The sequence below is a fragment of the Panthera onca genome, chromosome B4 (genome assembly GCF_046562875.1).
Source record: "Panthera onca isolate mPanOnc1 chromosome B4, mPanOnc1 haplotype 2, whole genome shotgun sequence".
Lineage (NCBI taxonomy): Eukaryota > Metazoa > Chordata > Mammalia > Carnivora > Felidae > Panthera > Panthera onca.
This window is the reverse complement of record NC_138345.1, coordinates 6,501,393-6,522,108: the sequence shown is the minus strand read 5'-3', so window position 1 is coordinate 6,522,108 and position 20,716 is coordinate 6,501,393. Positions and strand designations below refer to the sequence as shown.

The 20,716-nt window shown below is 46.8% G+C and overlaps 1 protein-coding gene across 6 annotated transcripts in view; it reads left to right on the top strand.

The window, feature by feature from the left end:
- Window positions 1-20,716, top strand: part of SFMBT2 (Scm like with four mbt domains 2) — a 220,159-nt gene that overhangs the window by 63,242 nt on the left and 136,201 nt on the right. The gene's annotated exons all lie outside the window — the stretch shown is intronic.

Sequence of the window (20,716 nt, the reverse complement as noted above, 5' to 3'; positions counted from 1 at the left end):
CAAAGTTATTCCTCTCAGAGTAACTGCCTGTTTTTCTCTCTGGCCTGTTCTGGGCTGACGCTTTACTGAGGCTTCCGAGGGGCCAACGTAGGATGCAGAGTTGTGAGTGGTGACACCAGGGACCCTCGGTTCCCCATTTGTGTGTTTGTTTCTGCATTTGTAGGACATACCTTCATGGAAATGTCCGTGGGTTTTTTTAAAATGTTTTATTTTATATTTGTGGGGGGTGCAGAGAGGGGCAGAGAGAGGGAGACACAGAATCCAAAGCAGGCTCCGGGCTCCAGGCCGTCAGCACAGAGCCTGATGTGGGGCTCGAACTCACGAACCGTGAGATCATGACCTGAGCCAAAGTCGGACGCTTAACCGACTGAGCCACCCAGGTGCCCTGGAAATGTCCGCGTTTTAATGAAACACTCCTTTTTTTTTTTTCACCCCCGAAGGGAATTCAAGCAAATGGCCCAGTAGACTTGTTTTTGGTTGGGCTTTTCATAAAGCATTTTATGAGCGGAGGGAAGTGAAAGTTGCTGAAATTTATCGAATGCTTGTTCATGTATGAGAACAAATAAATATGTCAGTTTAATTTCAGAAAGGGACTTACCGAAGGATTCCTAGCTTTTTCCATACCTTTCTTCCCCAGTTAAAATACACTGTTAAAGAATAAACACACATGGTTGTTCTCTTATTTGCTGTTAATGTGAATAGCGCTCTTCTGCATTTTTTAATCTTGTCACGCCACTGGGTGAACTCTGGGGTTCTCTGGAGAGCCAAGCCGATAGGACGGATGTAGATGGAGAGAGAGCTTGAAAAGTGGATTTCCTTCGGAGATCGACTCACAGGGTAATAGCGGCTGAGAAGTCCCATGACCCGCGTGTGCAGGCCGGAGACCAGGAGAGCCCGCGGTGTGGTTCCGCCCCAGCCCAGAGGCCTGAGAGCCGGGGACTGATGATGTAAACCCTGGCCCTGAGTCTGGAGGTCCAGGGACCGGACGTGCTGATGTCAGAGGGCAGAGAAGACGGTGGGTGTTTCCGCTCACGCAGGGAGATTTGCTCTCCCTCTGCGGTTTTGTTCTGTTCAGGTCCTAAGTGGATGGGATGATGTCCGCCCACCCGCACTCGTGAAGGGATTTTCTTTACTCCGTTCCGAGTCGAGTCCGGTGCCGATCTCTTCTGGAAACCGGCTCGCACACACCCAGAAGCCATGTTTTGCGGCTGGCTGGTGTCCCTTCGCGGAGGGAAGTTAACACCCCTGTTGTCTCACTGGCAGGAATATCTGTAGCACCTTCTCACCTGAGGACGCCTTCTTGGCTCCTCGTATTTGCCTCGTGTTTGCCCTTAGTGAAGGGCATTCGTTGGAAAAACTTGAAAGACACGGACTAAAGTATCAGCCTGTGGTTCCCGGAGGGGCTGTAACTATTCTGTGTTCTTATTGGTCAAGAATGCGTGGGGGCTGGACGTGGTGCAGAAGCCATGCTTCTCTGGGTCTTTGGTCACTTCCTCTGCCAAGTGGGAGCATCGGCTGGATCGCGAGCTCTCTGTGTTGGCTGCACGATGGGGGCTGGGGACAGACGGGTGACCATTTAGACACATACTCCCGAAGTGGATGGAGCACAGGAGGGTGGGTGTGAGAGACAGGTGCTGTTCTAGAAACGCTCTCCACGTGGGAACTCACTCGAGTCGCCTTGCCTCCTGGGAAGATGACATTCTGTGTTTATAAGGCGACGACCGTTCAATTCAGGAGCGTACTTGGCTACGTCCCTGTAAAGGTTGTTACTCAAGATTATTGTAACCGTCCGTTTTGACCTGGTTTCCTTGTCCAAATGCAGGATGAGAATTCTTTTCCTTCTGTCTTTGGTTTGTTTTGTTTAGTTTTTAACTGGAGAGAGAGAAGGCGCCAGCGGGGGAGAGGGGCAGAGAGAGAGACAGGAGAGACCGAGAGAGGAAGAATCTTAAGCCTCTGCACTGGGCGTGGAGCCCGACGCAGGGCTCTGTCGCACGACGCGGGGAGCACGACCTGAGCCGAAATCAAGAGTCGGCGCTCAACCCACCGAGCCACGCAGGCGCCCCGGTTCTTTTCCTTTTGAAGGAAACTTACAGGCTCATGGTTAGACGGTGTCAGGACAAGTTACATGTGCTGTGGAGTGATAGAAGGGACGGTGAGAATCTTAGCATGGGGGGGGGGGTTAGTAGATACCACTCATGATATAATTCTTATTTCTCTACGGCAACGTGGCGGAGAAGGAAGATGTGACATGGCAGAATATCCACTGACGTGTTTTTTTGTTTTTTTTTTTTTTAAAAGACACTTCCCCTTGTGCTGAGCCCGGGTGTGGCGAGGGAAGGAGGGATGTGCTCTGCTGTCTCCAGGGCTCGCTGCACCCCAGTCGGATGCCGCTGGGTTTGAAAATGATGTCAAACTGCTGACAGTCACCCGCCACCAAAATGAATCAGAGAGAGGAAAGAGGCATCAGAAGTCTCTTTTCCTCTGTTTCCTGCAGAAAAAAAAAAAAAAAAAAAAAAAGACGTGTCGATCAGAGACTGGTTTTGTGGAACAGCCAAAATTAAAGAAGCGTGTCTGAATGCGGGAAAGAGCACGCTGTATGGGAAAGGAGAGAGAGAAAGGAGAGGAGGGAGGGAGAGAGGAAGGGAGAGAGGAGGGGAGAGCAAGGGAGCGGGAGAGATAGAGGTACTTTGACGGAGGTGGTGTAGCTTGATGGGGTTTTTCTTGATTAGGTAATTACGCTGATTATCAATTATTAAGGCCTCCTTGTAGCTGACACACCTCCTGGGGGGGAGCCTGGCTGTGGCTGCTGGAGGAACCAACGAAAGGGTGGGCGCCCTCCGTCCCTGAGGCCGCTGGGTGCCGATTTCCTCTGCTGACATGCTCCCTCCGTATGCGACAAAAGAGATTAATGACGTTTGATCAGATGATGTGATTCAGATGAATTATGGGGCAAGCTGAAGCGAGGGGAGGCCCACATGGGCGATTCAGTGGGAGTCTCGCAATAGCAGCCTGGGAACCGTCTGGCCCGGTTACTCTTGAAAGCAGGGAGCACTGCTGTACAGCTAGCTAAGGGTATTGATCTACCTTTCAAAAGCAGAATCTGGAGAAGTAGGCTGTGATGGGTTGTAAGGGAGATAATAGAGAGAGCTTCCCTCATTAAAAAGCCTTCACCACCCGTCCCTTGGGCAGAAAAAGAAGCGATTTCTAGATGTTCAGGGTGGTCCCTGGGGCCAAGACAGTCTTAGGGAGCCTGCCTCGTTTCCCACAAGCCCTGAGAAGTGTGTCATCAGGGGCTTCTCAGACCCCCGAGGGTTTGGCAGCTACGGTGGTTTGAAATATACAGTAATTTCATGTTTCATTGGCGTCCTTCCCTTTGAGGGTGGGGTCTGGTCTCCTCTTCCAGGGCCGAGTCATAAAAGGCTAACACGGCCACCACCGTATTGGCTGGAACGCGAGCCCTTGGAAGCCTGAGCCACAGTGGACCGGGTTCCCCCTTGTTGTGAGGATGCCAGCCGGGGGGTGGGGTTCACCCCAACCTCGGAGTCTCCCAGCCGAGGCCCTGGTGTTCGTGGAGCAGAGGCCAACCAGCCCTCTGTGCCTGTCCGAATTCCCGGCCGCAGAATCCGTGAGCGCCAGCAACCGTGTCTGAGGCCACCGGGTGCCGGGCTCGTTTGTTACGCCCGCGCAGCTGTAGCGGTGCCTCCCCGAGCGCTTCTCGGGGTCGCGCTCACTGGGACTCCCCCACGCATGTGCTCCAGCTCCCTCTCCGCCCCTTCTGTGTGGTGGCCGCACAGGACGACTCACGGGAGGCACCCCGCAGCTGGGACACCTGGGATCAGAACAGAGGCTCCTCTTTCTGTACTCGGACTCGGGTGGGAGCGCAACACGACGGCCCGACGTCCGTCCGCCGCCATTTCGACCTCAGCCGTTACGCTTGCTGGTCGGTGGGAGGCAGCTGTGATGGCTCTAGCGTTTGAGGTGGCCTCATGGACTTTATGACCTTGCCGTGTGACGTGGGGACCCAGGACGAAATGCGAACGTTGCTGATACGAAGAGCCACGCGTTCACAGAACGGCAGTGAATGTGAGAGGTCCGTTAGCCTCACGTGTGTTCCCGGGAAGGCTGAGTTTGGGAGAGACAGGAAGGGTGAGGCCAGGGTTCCAAGGCCCACGGGTGTTTCCCAAACAGGCAGATGTGCCTGACGGTAGAGATACTTGGGAAATCATCCAGAAGGGCGGTACCTGCCATCGTAGACTTGGAAAGAAACTGCGTGATAGGTTATAAATCAACAAGGAGAGGTGATTCCTGGGTTCAGACCATCGGAGAAGGTAACCTTAGGCTCCTCTTTAGCAAAAACGGTTACAAGATTTGAGGGCTGCACGTCTGAACTGGTCACAGTCCTCTTGCTCTGATAAACAAACCTTCTTTTAAAGATACACATGTCTTTGTACAAGGAGAAGCTTTTGTCTCGTAAGCATGAAAGAAAGACTTCTGGAAGCGACTTCTGTCTTAGGATTTCACTTTACCAAAGAGGAGGTTGTTTTGTTCAGAATCCGACAACAGGGGCGCCGGGGTGGCTCAGTCGGTTGAGCGTCTGACTCTTGATTTCGGCTCAGGTCGTGACCTCACGATTCGTCGTGAGTTTGAGCCCCGAGTCCGGCTCCGTGCTGACAGCGTGGAACCTGCTTGGGATTCTCTCTCCCTCTCTCTCTCTGCCTCTCCCCTGCCTGCACTCTCGTTCTCTCTCAAAATAAATAAGTAAACTTAAAAAAGAAAAGACAATAGGACAGCCATAGGCAAAGCTTTGAAAGTGGGCGTAAACCACACACAAAAATTGTGTAAAAGTCCCTCAAAACACATTATAGGTCTAGATGTGAGATGTAACACTGTAAAGCTTCTAGACAAAAACACGAGAGGAAATCTTCACGACCTGAGGTTAGGCAAAGAGTTTGTAGACGCGAGACCCGGAAAATAGATGAGAGAATTTGGGTTCACGAAAGGTAACGGGCGAATGGCACTGTTGGAAGAATACAGAGACAAGGGGCGACCTGCAGAGAAGATAGTTGCAAATCACCTATCTGGCGACGGATTTGTGTTCGGAATCACAAGGACTGTCCCAGTTCAACATGGAGAATAACCCAGTTAGAAAACGGGCAAAAGACGTAAGAAGACATTTCGCCAAAGAGACATGGACGGCGGGCAAGCACGTGCCGAGATGGAAGAAGATGTGCAGCACCCGCAGTCGGTAAGAAAATGCACATTAAAACCACAAGCTGAGCCGCCGCAGCCCTCCTGTTGGACTTAATAAGCTGGAAACATTACCGACGGGGCTGAGCGTTGGCAAGGATGTGGAGTCACTGGAACTCTCGTCCGTGGTTGGTGGGATGGGAAATGGGAAAGCCATTCCGGAAACAGGTTGGCAGTTTGAAAAAATAAAATAAATGTAAACGTACGCGAACCATAATGACCCGGCGATCCTGCCCGTGGGTATTTACCCTGCAGAAGTGAAAACCCCTGTTCGCATGACACGTGTGTATGCATGTTCATGGCTGCTCCGTTCGTGGTGGCCCAGGCTGGAAACAGCCTGGATGTCTCTTAGGAAGTGAATGAGTAAACGGACCGGTACACCCATGTGATGGAATATTGTTCAGCAGTAAATGGAAAGGACTATAGATTGACCCACGCAGCCACTTGGAACGATCTCAGAGGCGTTCAGCTTGGTGAAAAATAGTAGGTCTCAAAGGGTATGTTCTGTTTGATTTCCATTTACATGACATTCTTTAAAAGGCAAAACTACAGTGACGGAGAGCGTCGGTATATGCCAGGGGGTCAGGGCGAAGGGGAGGTGTGATGTAAAGGGATAAAGGAACGGACTTTTGGGGGCGGATGATGGAACTGCCCTGTATCCTGATTGTGGTGGTGGTAAGGTGAATCTATTCCTGTGCTAAAATTCCTAGAACTGTGTACCCAACAAAGGTCAAAGTTAGTCCAGATGATTGAAAAAAAAAAAAAAAAGAAAGTGAAAGAAACAAGTCCTCTAACTTCTTTTGTTGATGCAAGAGAGGCATGCGAACAGCTCCCTGCAAGGAAAACCTAGTTTCTGTGGCAGCTGGTGGCCCAAGTGAAAGAGGTGAGGAAAAGAAGTGGTGTAAAGGGTCCCAGCAAGGAGACATTTCTCTTTATGGTAGTCGCCAGGGCATGGTGACATCCCAAGCTTGTCTCCTGAAATATTATCCAAAAAAAATGCACGGAGAAATTAGAATGTCCCCGCCTCCACAGGCATAAAAAATGGAATTTGATTTGGTTTCAAGAGCAAATTTGGAAGGGAAAGAGAAATTGCTTTGGGACCAGGAAACAAAGACTTGACTTAAAGTGATGATGGAGTACCAGAGTCCTGAAATTTTCGGATTTCAGCGCGCTGGGCAGAGATGTCACCGCAGGATTCAAAATTGGGGCTAATTAAGTTAGTATGCCCTGCTTAGAAAATTAAAGCGTAAACTTGATATTCTTGTGTGATTTGCAGAAAGATTTATCTCGAGACAGCGTGAAGACTTATCATTGGTATTTATACTGCTAATGATACTTAACGTGGGATGTCAGAAGTGTTCTGTACGTAGCTGCCGAAGCTGATTTCAGATAAGAATTCGGAGCTGAAGTTCCTGAACGAGAGGGATCAGTGATTCCCAGGAGTGCTGCCTTACAGCTTGGGGACCTTTGGCAATCAGCGGGGCCCTTAGGGAGGGGGCGGGGCTAAAGATGCCAGCCCGCAGTCCGTGTCCTAGAATGTCCTGCTAGCCAGTGAAGGGGAAAAACCTGTCTGTAATTCACGGAGCCTGGAACCTGATTTCAGCTCCCCAGTAGTTTTTGTATGCTTTGTACAGTTTTGAAATAGCCTGAAGGTTTCAGGCACGTATCTTGGGGCACATTTATAGTTGGGTCGTCTGGAACCTTAACAAGAGTTGTTTGCCCTCAGGAAGCCGTCTTCCCTGGCTACGGTGGCCCTGGTGACGCTCGAATGACATACAACACACAGGAATCAGTGCACATTTGTGCTGCTTGCGTTCAGGTGGTTCTGCATACGAGAACACAGAGGAATATACCCGTCCTTCGTCCAGGGTATCACCTAGAAAGGAATGCCAGGAGTACTCCATTTAATGCCATGTTCTTTTCACTCCCGGCTGATTTATTGCAAGTAGGTGAGAGCTTTGACTGCCACATTCTACCTCCTGGGAGTATTGTACCTGAGCGCTTACACACTGAAACATACTTCATTTTAGTGCAAGTTGCTTTGCATTTATTTTATGTCAAAATTAGGGCTTTTTAAAATTAAAAAAAATATATTATACGTGAATATATTTGTTATCTATGGACCTCATTTCAGGATAGTAAGAGGAGTGTTGCAGATGTTTATATGAAGGGAGTTCTGTATTATAGAGCCAATGCTTAAGCACTGATACCTTGAGATGATTAATGTGAGTCTTTGTACTTCTCCAACTGTCACTTTATTCTTTCATTCACTCCCTATGTTTTAATATACGCGATCGGCGGGATGTTCGTGTTCCCCCCCAATTCATAGGTTGAAGCCCTAACCCCCTTGTAGGGGTGCATTTGGAGATGGGGCCTCTAAGGAAGGGATTGAGGTTAAGTGAGGTCATAAGCGTGGGCCCTGATCCGATAGCATTCCTGTCCCTACGGGAAGAGACAACGGAGCGCGTGCTGGCCCTCTCTTCTTACTCAAAGAGATGGTGTGAGCACACAACGGCAAGGGGGCTCCTGCAAGCCAAGAGACGAGGCCCAGTGAGACCCCTCGGTGGGCACCTCGATCCTGGATGTCCAGCCTCCGAAAGTAGGAGAAATAAATGACCGTGGGTTTCGCCGCTCAGTCTAGTATTTCGCCAGGGCAGCCTGAACAGAATCACACAGTCTGGCTGTCTTCTAGCTGGTACAAATCGGCACTTCCGGGGGTGTTAGTGACAGCGAGCGTGGTTGTTACCTGCCTCTGGGTGCTCTCGGCATTGAATGTGAGAGAAGGAACCCAGGACCATGAGAATCCAGACCAGAGGTCTGAGCTCAGCCTGTCGGGTACAGGAGTTTCTTCCTGCGTGGACTCCTCTGTTCCACCCCTGGCTGCCTCTCCACCATCGCCTCTTACTGTCCCGCTGCTTGTCAACATAGCATTGATAACTGAACTGCAGTGCTTGGCGAAGCTTCACTTTAAAAGAAAGATCTTTATTTTTGAGAGGGGGAGCGGGGAGGGGTGAGACAGAGGGAGACAGAGGATCAGAAGCGGGCTCTGCACCAACAACAGACTCTGTTGAGTTCGCGGGGCTCGAACTCACAAACCGTGAGATCATGACCTGAGCTGAAGTTCGGACGCCCAACCACTGAGCCACCCAGACACCCCACAAACCTTCACCTTCTAATCAACTGAATATGCTTTAGAGAGAATTTTCCCCACAAACACCCAAAAACCAGCTTTATATTTTTGTGTGTGTGACTGTAGTAATAATTCATACGTAACCATGAAACGTTCAGTCGGTTTAGGAAAGGACGAAAAGAAACGAAAACGTTCATGAAATACCACTATAGAAAGATAGCCACTATTAACATTTTGGGGTTATCTTTCCATAACATTTGGGGTTATCTGTGAATGCCCAGACCACCTACCCATGCATGCCATATTTACACGGGCATATAATTTTACACTTTCGGGGGCCTGCCGATCTGCTGCTCTGTAAATTGCTTTTTAATCGTTTTTCATGGATGTCTTTGGCAGTAAATATGGATGCATATATAACATTTTAAATAGCTGCATAGAATTTCATTGTATGTCTGCATTATGATGGATGTAACTGGTCCCTACCTGATGGACTTTCAGGATATATATATATATCTCCAAATACAATGCATATACTTTCGCTAAAAAGAAACTGCATTCCCATGCAGAGTTCTTGGTACACATCTCTGTCTCTTTTTTGGGGATCTTTTCATCAATCTGTGCTTTCCTTTTAAAAAACTGTTTTTGGGCCACACTGAAGGTACAGAAAAAGTACAGAGATTAAAATAAAAAAGACCCACACAGTCCCGAGATAGCTCTGTCAGATTCTCACATTTGACGTACTTCGGATGGAAAAAAGAATGGAAAAATGGTGCCCCCTGTCCCCCGTATATACATTCCCTTTCTCTTCACTGATAACCACTCTCCTGAATTTGGTGCTCATTTTTCCACACGAGTTTTATATTGCGTGTGTATTTCTCCATCAGTAACGTACAATGTTCTTACATGTTTTCAGACTTGACCAAATGGCATCAATACAGAGAGTCCTTCAATTTGCTTTTCATGCCTTCTACCACAACCTATCAGTTTTCTTCATGGCAGACATTCCGTTTCCCCCCAATTTTCACTATGATGAACAACAGTCCTGCAAAGGATAGTTTTGGCCGAGTGTTCGGGTTCCCATGTGAGAATTTCTCTGATGATAATGAAAAGATTACCATTGTGGTTACGTGGTAATAGCAGCACGCGAAAATTCCAGGTTTCCCCCCAGTTTTAATTTTTGCTCGTCCGGTAGATGTGAAATGCTATATTTTTGTGGTTTTTGTCTGTATTTCCCTGATTACTAGAAAGGTTTTGTGTCTCTTCATACATACATTGGCCATTAGGGCTTCTTTCCACCATTTAACACTGACCCCTCTCCGCCATTTTAATGGTCTACGCGCCAGGCATTTCCTTTGTTGTTTATGTTTTTTTTAGTGTCTTCTGTAAGCCTTCTTTCTTCATTATAAATGGTTCTTGTATGTTTTTTTTTGTAGAATTTCTTAAGTGTGAAGGGTCTGTCCGTTTAGAATTGATGCCTGGGTAAGGTGGGAGGTGGTATTCTGTTACTTCTTTGTGTGACGGTAACCAGTGTTCTCAGGGACCATACACTATTTCATACTCCTTTCCCCAGGGGTGTGCAGTGCTTTCTGTCATAGTTTCCCTGTATGCATGGAGGTGGCTTTAGGAGGCCTCTTCTGTTCCATTGGTCTGTTTTCCTTTCCCTGCACCCGTCCCCCCGTTGTAAGTACTGCTGCTTTATGGACAGAGTCCTTCCCAACGTGCCCCCTACCTTTTCCTCTTCGCAGCCGTCTCAGCAGGCACCTGCTCAGTCTTGTTGCAAGCAAGCTGATGATCCACTCAGCTGTTGGGAACGCTGAGGGCATACAGGGCAGTCAGCGTGCGGGGCAGTTTGTTTGTGGCCTGTAGCACATTGTGAGCACAAGTCGGACCTTCTTCCACGTGGCCCATGAGGCGAAAATGTGTGGGAAGTACTAGTCCTCGCTGTCCGTAGTTCTTCGACATTGCACCTCAGTTTAGAGGTCGTGTTTGTCAAGTTCTCTGAAAACTCTTATTGGAATTTTGATCGGAGTGGCGCAGAATTTAGTGTTCTTTGAGGGAGTGAGTTCAGTTTGCGTTTTCCAAACAAATGCATTGCAAGTGTAAGCACTTTTCTTTTAGTTGACGAAGACTTGGTCCCAAGCGTCACAGAGTGTCCAGATGAGTGGTAAAACCCTACCCTCAAGCGGCTGACATCTTTGGAAGTGGACAGAACAGGGCAACAAAATATGGAAGGTAGAATACTGTGATTATCTCAAGGGATAGACAGACCCTTGGGTTAAACAAAGAACTCAAGGGGAGAAGAGACCGTATGGCCACCGCACCCCTTATGATCACAGGTTTTGTCCCAGATGCTGTTTTACCCTCGGTCACTATTGTGATGCCTCCAAACGCTGTAACGAAAACTTCGGGTTTTAACAGGGGAGAGAACACATTTTCCTTTTCAGACGAGAGCTTCCCTTCCCTTTCCTTCCGGAGAGATTGTTAATTTGTTTTATATACGAGTAATCCTGTAATAAAACTTGTCATATCATTAATTAAAAAGAACACATGCTGGGTCCCGAGGGAAATCAGTTTGATGGAGAAGAGTGTATTGAAGTTTTGAACAGGAGTGTCTTTTGGGCAACTTACCTGTCCTCTGGACTGTTGCAGCCAGTAGAGGATGTGGGCGCCTGGCGGGTCTGTTATGCCCGAAATTGGGGATGGCAGACTCGAATTACAGGGCAGTTTGTGTTTATGAAGTCCGCGATTGTCGCCTCCCGATGAAGACTGGCATTTGGAACTAGCATGACATAGTAAAGAATGTCGATTTGGACCCTGCCTCAGCCCCTCACCCCAGGCCGAGTGGACTTCAGGACAGACTCTTGAAGCTTCAGTTTCCTCATCCAAAAAACCGGGGCTGATATTTACACTTCAGAATCTGGTGGTGACAATGAAAAGAAATCCCCGCATGATGATGGGCCTGGCTCCAGCAGTCACGGCCTCTCCTTTTCTCTGGGATCGTTTCTCTGACTTCTGGTAACGAGATGGTTCCTTTGAGAGATTGTCCTGGAAAAAAAAAATCCAAGCAAAGAAGGTTTCAGAGGGTAAGCTCTTCTCTTCCATCATTGAAGACTAGTTCTCTCTTGATGTGTGGTCTGAATTGGGGAACAAGTGTCTTTAGCCCTCTGGCTCATCAGTGTGTTTCATTTATACCACGGGGCAAGACACCAGAGAATATTTACGGAAAGTATTTCAAGTCCTTTGAGGAAGAAGTAGAAAAAAAAAAAAAGTGAGCCATTAATTAATTGTTAAGAGTCAGCAGCTGTACGCTTAGGCATCTGGTTTGATAGGAAAGGAAAACAAATTCAGTGAGTTGAAATTGCCTGACATGTATGATAGCATATTAAAGTAATGAGGGCAATTCATCTTGCCAACTTGGAGTTGTCAAGCTTTAGTCTCTCTCTCTGTCTCTCTCGGCACCTCGTCTAATTCCTACGCTTCACATATTACAAAAAATACACCACCAACGATAAACAACACAGAATTTCAGGACATACCTTAGCCAGATACTTGTCACTCTTAGGATTTCTTAAGACATCCAGGCACACGTTTCCCTTCATTGAGAGTGTTCTTTTCCCCAAGGTCAAGGTCGACTAAAGAACAGCCGTGCTTCCGTGCAAGTTCTCTCTGGGACCCCCCCTGTTGGCAAATTGTAACGGCATTGAGTTTTGCGTTTTGTATTTAGCCCCCCCGAACGAGCAAAGAGAACGCATTTGCAGACACGGAGGACATAGTTGCTGCTAGATTTTGATCAATGATTATTTGGACGGTTCTTAGTTCTGCATTCTTATTTCGGGGCTACTGAAATTGATGATTTTGGCTTAGTACCTTTTTTTTACAAGCCGACTTACATTTTTCATTCACGTGTTGATTACTTTGTCTCAAAATTCTGTGGCACACGGTTACCAGGATGGTTCAACGTATGCGAATCAGTGGATGATATGCCACATTCATAGGTTGAAAGATAAATATCATGTAATTATCTCAGTAGATGCAGAAGAGAGCATCCTAAATACTCGGCAAATTGGGCGGAGAAGGAATGCACCTCAACCTGAATTAAAGGCCACAGAGGACAAGCCCACGGCCAACATTGTACTCAATAGCTCGAGGATGGAATCTTCTTTTAAGATTAGGAAAGGCATTGGAAGTCCTAGCCAGAGCAGTCAGGCAAGGAAAAAGAAATAAAAAGCATCCAGATATGAAAAGAAGAAGTGACGCTGTTGTTGTTTATAGAGAATATGATTATATCCATAGAAGACCCGAAAAACTCCCCCCAAAAGCTGCTGCACATAATCTGTGGATTCAGTAAAGTTTCAGGATATGAAACCAGCACACCCAGATCAGTTGTGTTTCTATACACCGCCAAGCAAACGTCTGAAAAAAAATAAATAAAACCATCCCATTCACAATAGTGTCCAAAACAAGACACTCACGAATGACTCTGACGAAGGAGGTGAACGACCTTGTACCCCGACAGCTGCAAGACCTTGATGGAAGAAACCAAAGAGACACAAATGGAAAGCTACCCCATGTTTATGGATTGGGAGAATGATACTGTTAAAATGTCTGTGTTACCCAAAGCCATCTGTAGATTTCAGTGACGTGTGGGATTTAAAAATGTCTTCTGTGCACGCGGTTCATGAGTCCGCAAGGGGCACTCTTCTTCCGGCCTCCTCCGATTTTGTCTTCTAACCACACATCTTTAGGACTCCGCTTTGGTTGATTGGGCTTCCTCACCATCCTGTAAATGCGCCAGGTTTTCATTTACGTTCCAGAGCGTTCGCACGGCCTGTGCCTTCTGCCTGGAACACTCTTCCCCCGGATGATTGCTCAGTCTCACTGCCTTTAAGGCTCTGCTGAAATGTCACTCTCTTCGGCGGGCCCTTCCTCACAGTGGACAAGTATAACCTGGCCCGCCCCGGCAGATTTTTAGCATTTATCACTGCCTGACACACAGCATATTTGCCAGCTGAAGTTCCTCTCGCCCAGCCCAGAATGCGAGAGTGTGAGAACGAGAGCATTCGCTGGTTTGCTCGCTGTGATTCTCTCAACGTCTACGCTGTGTATTTACTAGAAGAAAGATTGACTAGACGTTCTCCGATTGGTGTGTCGTATTATGGCTCAAGACCATGTTTAACGGAGTCTTTGTGTTAAACTTTTGCTAATGGAAAGTAAATATTTAGCTCCTTCAAGTCCTAAAATTCATGCCTGAGCCAGAGTACCTGCCTAAAATCTGACGATTTGGCTGTTGAGGATTCAGGCATTTCTTTTTTTTTTTTTTTTTTTGGTGGGAGAGGATTCAGACATTTCTAAGTGGGCGAAGAAAAAAAGACTTTTCAACATTGTGGGAAGCACAGATAACACTTATAAATACCTAAATAGATCTGTAGTGTGCTTGTTTAAAAATTCTACGCAGATAATATCGCACTGTGGTGTCCTTTGACTTAGTTGTTGATCCTCAGGGATTTTATACCAAAATCAAGTATCTTTTCGGCCACAGATACATTTTTGTCTTCTGCTTCATTCTCACCAGGGTCCTTCATGCATCTTCTTGTGAATTTAACAGCATTTGGAACTTAATATTTGGCGTAGTTTTGATTTGTAAATTAAATATTTTTCTTACGCAGGTTAGTTTCCACGAGGATCTGACTCTGATCTTTTACATTGTCCCCCCCGTTGATAGTGGATTGCTGATCCGTACATTTTTATTTTGGTTTCCGGCGATGGGGTCACGAGACCGTCCCCGTACACACGTTTGTTTCAACTCTGCCCTGATGTTCTGTGGTGACAACACCGCTCTGGGACTGCCCGGCTCTGTCAGCCGAGACTCTGCACAGGCACAGCACGTAGGCTCTGGAATTTCTTGTGCTTCCAGATTACTGGGGAGCGAATGCCGTTTCTTCCACTTTAAGCAGCGTGAGGCTGCTTTGTGGTGACAAGGCTTCCAGGAACTGCTATTCAGTCGTGTTCAGGTTCTCATCCCCTTGGAGTTTGAAATGGCTAACTTCTCTGGAAGAGCAGCGTTCATATTCCGAAGAATCGGCAGAGCTCTGCTGAATGGCTGTGTATTAAGGACAAAGGTTGAAACACTACGTACTCTTAGCAGTAGGAGCGATAGGTCCTAAGGCGGCAGTCTTCGAGGAAGGGCGGGAGGGTTTTAGAATCATGTATGAGACATACTCCCTTCCAGATGGCGGTTGCCTCAAAGATACCCCAAACAACAGCACCCCCCCCCCCGAAATACCCACAGCCAGGTCATAATAATCAGAATGCGGAGATCTAATCGTGTGAGGATGCAAAGATTAGGTGAAGGTGTCGTAACTGCCTGGGCATCTATATGACCTTAAAGGCTACAGTTTGGACCAATGAGTAGAAGTTACTTTGGGGACAATGTAAGTAAGAGCTTTTTAGTGGTTAGGGGAATAAGGGCAGTAAATTTCCAGTTACTCCGATTGTTGAGATGGACATTGGGTTATCAGAAGTCAATGCCAAATGGATGGCTAATCTAGAAGATTGATGACTGTTAGACTTGTTTGACTGAGACTCGGCACACAGCCACCCTCAGTCACTCGCTCACAACACAAATATTTCACAACACAAATAGTTCATTGCATTATCTCAAGAGCTCAAGAGAAGGTGTTTCAATTCAAGTCTATCCCACTTCTGGCTGCCAGGCAGAGGGGGTTTCCTCTTACTCAGCCCTTTCATTCCATTAAGATCTTTAATTGATTGGATGAAGCCCACCACACACTGGGGAGGGCAATCTGCTTTATTCCTAAAGCACTGATTTAAACGTGAACCTCGTGTAGGGGCACCTGCGGAGCTCAGTTGGTTAAGCATCCGACTCTTGATTTTGGCTCAGGTCATGATCTCGTGGTTCGTGGGATCGAGCCCCAAGTCGGGCTCTGTGCTGATGGCTCGGAGCCTGCTGGAGATTCCCTCTCTCTCTGCCCCTACCCCGTTAGTACAGTCTCTCTCTCTCTCTCTCTCTCTCTCTCTCTGTGTCTCTCTCAACATAAATAAACTTAAAAAAAAAAAAAGCTTTACATTAATCTCATGTAGAAATAGCCTCACAGATACACCCAGAATAATGTTTGCTCAAACGGGCACCCTGGGCCCAGTCAGATGAACCATCACAATGTATCGTGACATTTTACTCTTCTGTGCCGGAGAATTGGGTCTAGTTCTTTATGCATTATTTAGGTAAAATGCCCCTGCCTTTTCAAAGAGCTCTCGTCACAGGAAGGCTGGGACAATAAACTCACATCTTACAGCAAGTGTCCTTGAGACATAAATCCCTGAGATCCTATAATCATTAAGAAATCAACGGGTAGGGCGTGCACATTTTTAAGAAGGATCTCTCGTTTTGTTTGTATAGTTGCCTGGAGCGTAAGTTTCATGCGTTTGCACTACGTGGCGATAATGCAGTGGGGCAGACTTGTGGCTGTTAGCCTTTGGCAGATTTTTCTTTAGCCATACACAGGCTGGCAGCTAAAGTTACCGTGCAACTGGGCAAGTGAAAACTGCTAGAAATTGCTCCATGTTAGTATATTTGGGTAGTTCTGTGTATCTACCTTTCGCTTAAGGACCTATCTGTTTTTTTTTTTTTCTGTTGTCAATGCTAGTTTGGAATAAAGAGTAAAACCTAATGGATAGGCAGCGATTCTGCATTAGGCTTTTACTAAATGTTCTGTCATATGTCTGTTTGAATCCCATAGTAATTTTAATGGGGTTCAGGGGAATTTTTCTTTTTTTTTCTTTTTTTTTTAAATTTTTTTAATGTTTATTTATTTTTGAGACAGAGAGAGACAGAGCATGAATGGGGGAGGGTCAGAGAGAAGGAGACGTAGAATCTGAAACAGGGTCCAGGCTCTGAGCTGTCAGCACAGAGCCCAATGCGGGGCTTGAACTCACGGACCGCGAGATCATGACCCGAGCTGAAGTTGGCCGCTTAACCGACTGAGCCACCGGGCATCCCGATTTTTTAAAGTTTATGTATTTATTTTTGAGAGAGACTGAGAGAGAGCGGGGGAGGGGCGGAGGGAGAGAGAGAGAGAGAGAGAGAGAGAGAGAGAGAGAGAGAGAGAGAATCCCAAGCAGGCTCTGCACTGTCAGCACAGAGCCCAGCTTGGGGCTTGATCCCAGGAACCATGAGATCATGACCTGAGCTGAAACCAAGAGTCGGACACTTAACTGACTGAGCCACCCAGGTGCCCCTCATTTTTTTTTAATAACAAAATACTAAAAATTAAGACAATCGATAAATACATAGAGGAAAAATTAACGTTCTTCTGCTTTAGAACTCACTTGTCAGAAATAGCTGCTGAGACATGTACATTTTTCTAAATATTGCTCTGTTTTGATTCAGCTATGCTTCTGGAGATATTTTAAGGTAGAAACCAAAGTCACAGCACTGTGGTTTTACCATACACGCCGTTCCGAGACTTGTTTCATTCCGCTGAATCGTGGCCACCTTCACGCCTTGCAGATCGGGCTCCTTGTGGGTGGGTGGCCTAATTTATTTAGTGAGCGTGTAGTATCTCCTCTGAGTTTGTCTGTATCGTCCACGGTGCTGCAGTGAGAACAGCTGTATTATCCTCCCTGTATCGTAAAATTTCATTTTCTTGATGACTTCTAAGACGCAAAGTTTCTGCACTTGGCAGGGTTGTGGTGTGAATGGTTGATTGGAGGGTGATTCTCTCAGGTTTACTGGCTTCAGGTTATGTTTGGGGACAGAATGCACTGTTCTGTGTAGGTTAGTTCTCCAGGGTGGACTGAACGCACTTCATCGTCCCATTTTCCGCCATTCGATGTGGCCAACACGGAACCAACCCCAGAATTTTGGCGTGTCTATGCCGTTTGCTCTCCAATCCTTTTAATGCTGTCTTTCTCCTTCTGAAATTAGGTTATGTAGCACGTTTACCTGGTAAGTAATTAAAATCTCAGTTTCAGGGCTTTATGATTAGCCATGGGGAAAAAAATAACCCCAGTCTAACTTTCTACTCTGTGAGGTTCAGTAAATATCATTTTGATATGCTGACAGCCCCATGTGGAGACAGCTACCAGCTATAAACTCAACAGACCATTAAGCTTCGAACAGAAGTATCACAGCAATTCCTCTGTACTCATTTGCTAATTATCGATGGGTATTTATGTAAGGCTATACAGCTGAAGCGTGAGGCTATTTTTGGCCTCTTGTCCAGGATATAAGACCTAGGGCAGAATTCCCAGGTTCCCACATTCTTCTTTCCTTTATTTGATCTGTTTCACTTCCGGCTTGAACACTCCCGTTCATCCCAATCTTTGCTGCTCCATTGTCCTTTGTACCTTACGATAAAGTGGGCCACGGTCTCCTGAGTTCCTCAAGGACTTGTATTCAGCTCCAGGAGCAGGCTGGCTGCTTTGGAAAGTGGTCACAGCTCCTTGAGATGACCCGCGCCCCGTGTTTGTGGTGAATGTGTCGGCGGCCTGAAGGAAAGAGTATAGTTATGCTTCACGGTTTATGCCTTCAGGATAGTCCAACTTTTGTTAAGTGATTTCATAAACCAATTCTGGGCCAGGGAAATGAAGAGATTTTTGCGAATGATTTCTACAGTGAGAAGAAGTAATTTGAATGGGTAAGCCGCTAAAGCCTTTCTTGGACTGTCCCCTCACTCCAGCACTTAACATAAATCCTTTTTTAAAGGCATTAAAAAGTGCTATGACAAGTGTAGTTACTGTGGATAAATTTGGCTCCCGTATTTTATCTACATAATCTGATTGTAATTTATATATCTTCAGCCCAGATAAAGCACAGTCATTTCTTATTACCAGGTTTTTCTTGTTGTCAACATGACGTGAGTGGGATATTGGCTTTAACTGAAGGGTGGTGATTAATCCTAACAGCTTGCGGAGAGGTCGTTTATTGCTCTGTGTGGCTGAGCGACCGCTGGCAGAGCTGTGCGTCAATCAGGATAAACCCAGGTGGGTTAGTCACTCTTGGATGACGGCGGACGATGTGATGGGTTTATTAGTCGAGCTCTCTTTTAAAAATCGCTTCCCATTCTCAGCAGGTGGATTTGCAAATAGAAACATTTCGAGTCACCGTCGATGGGAGAGTCTGTGAGTTTGCAAAGTCGAGTGTAGCCGGCTGAAATGTCACCATAAATGGCCCGTCTTGATGTCACAGTAATAGCGGCTGGAAGGGTTTAGCTCGGGATTCCTCTTGTGAAGGGCAAAGAGGGCGGTTATGTAATTCTTGGTGATTCAGGTGTTTGGTAGGCCAAGAAGGAGATGGTCACCCTGCGTGGAACCCCACGGATAGTGTCAGGGGAGTTTACCTTTTGCTCCCCCGCCACGGAGCACTTTGTAACCCAGGCTGACATCCTTCTTACACCAAAGCTGCCTGTGGCCTAGCGTTTTCCTCTCCAGGGTTAGTATGTCGTCAGGAAGTGCACAGCAACTTAATAAATCCAAGGAAGGTGCATTTATGAAAAAAAATAAGACCGAGTCTGCCCAGGTTAAATGCCAGTGATTCCTGGATTATCCTTCCTCTCCATCCTTTGCACCACTTTTTCTTCATGAGGACAGATTGCGAGCGGGCTACCTCATTACAGTATCGAGCGCGTAAGATGTTATGCCAGTAAATGACCCTTTGTAACTTTCTACCCCGTTTGTTGCTTGGGGAAATTGGACAGTGAGGATATTCTCCTTTCCAGTTGGAAAGGTAAGGCGCGCTGCAAAATGGCACGCCGTCGGTGTGGGCACAGGATGGCCAGCAGTTGGAGTAGGCATCTTGTGGCATTTGAGTTCTCACCTCCTGGCATTTTTTTTTTTTTTTTATTTATTTTATTATTTAAAAAAAAATTTTTTTTAACGTTTATTTATTTTTGAGACACAGAGAGACAGAGCATGAACGAGGGAGGGTCAGAGAGAGGGTGACACAGAATCGGAAACAGGCTCCAGGCTCTGAGCTGTCAGCACAGAGCCCGATGCGGGGCTCGAACCCACGGACCGTGAGATCGTGACCTGAGCCGAAGTCGGACGCTTAACCGACCGAGCCACCCAGGCGCCCCAACACCTCCTGGCATTTGTAGCAGATCTTGAACTTGTCCCTCCTTGGGAATTTCTCTCTGGTCTGGAATAGCACGATGTGCTTTCCATGCCTCAAATGAACCTCTGGTGTTTGGCTAGACAGCAATGACATCGTTAAATAAATTTGATTGAAACTATTTACCAGTTGCTTTGTCTAAACCAATGATTCTTAACTGGGGAAGATTCCCCCCCTTGGGAACATTTGGCAATACCTGGAGAAAATTTTTATTGTCACAATGGCGGGACATAAATTTTTTGTTGCCACAACCCGGTACCTCTTGGGTATTATTGGCATTCGTTGGTAAGGTCCAGGGATACTGCTGAATATCCCACATTGTGTAGAACGGTTCCCCACGACAAAGAATGATCTGTTCCCAAATGTCATTATCCCTGAAGTTGAGAAACCCTGGTGTAAACTATCAATATCTCTCCCCTTACCAACAGCATATTTAGGCCTTTGGGCGTTTACTAATTTTCCTAGCTGAATTACCATTGGTTCTTCATCATTACAGACCCGTCCCCTTTGTTGAAATGATGACTATGGATGGAAGAGGCTGCAGGAAGTTTAAGGAATTATTCTTTTAATCTAAGAATAAAGTGAGAATCTATTTTCTTTTATAAAATATATTAGGGAAATCAGGGTAAACCTATAGGGTGTGAGCTGCTGTGACAGGTATGGCAGATAAGATGCAGTCTCAGAAGCTTGATATGATCCAGTGTAATTGTATTTCTCTCCTCACAGTCCAGTGTGGGTTGGCAGGCAGCCTTTGCTGTGTGCTTCCTTCATGGACCCAGGCATTTTCCGTCAGGTGGCCCTGCTGTTTTCATAAGGTCATGTCCTCGCTGCATTCTGTGGGCAGATGGGAAAGAAAGAGCCTAGGGGAGGCACAGCCTCACTTTATGTCGATTAAAATGAGTCATGCAACCCTCCAGATGCAGGGGACCCACTAAGAAGAGGGGCAGAGCTGCTGAGGACTAGCCGTGGACCTCAGGGAACAGTGGTGGCTGCACATCGCATGCAGGCATCTGGGTCACATTGCATCCAGGTTCCTGGATTCTCCGGGGAACCGAATTCTGTTGCAGTTAAGTGTGTATCGAATATTAGGCAGCTGATGAGATCATGATTCTCTAGAACAGGACCGGACCTGCAATACGTTAATAATAGGTGTTGATCGGTCAACGGTTATTTATGAAGTCCTTTAAATTTTTCGATGGATCGCATAC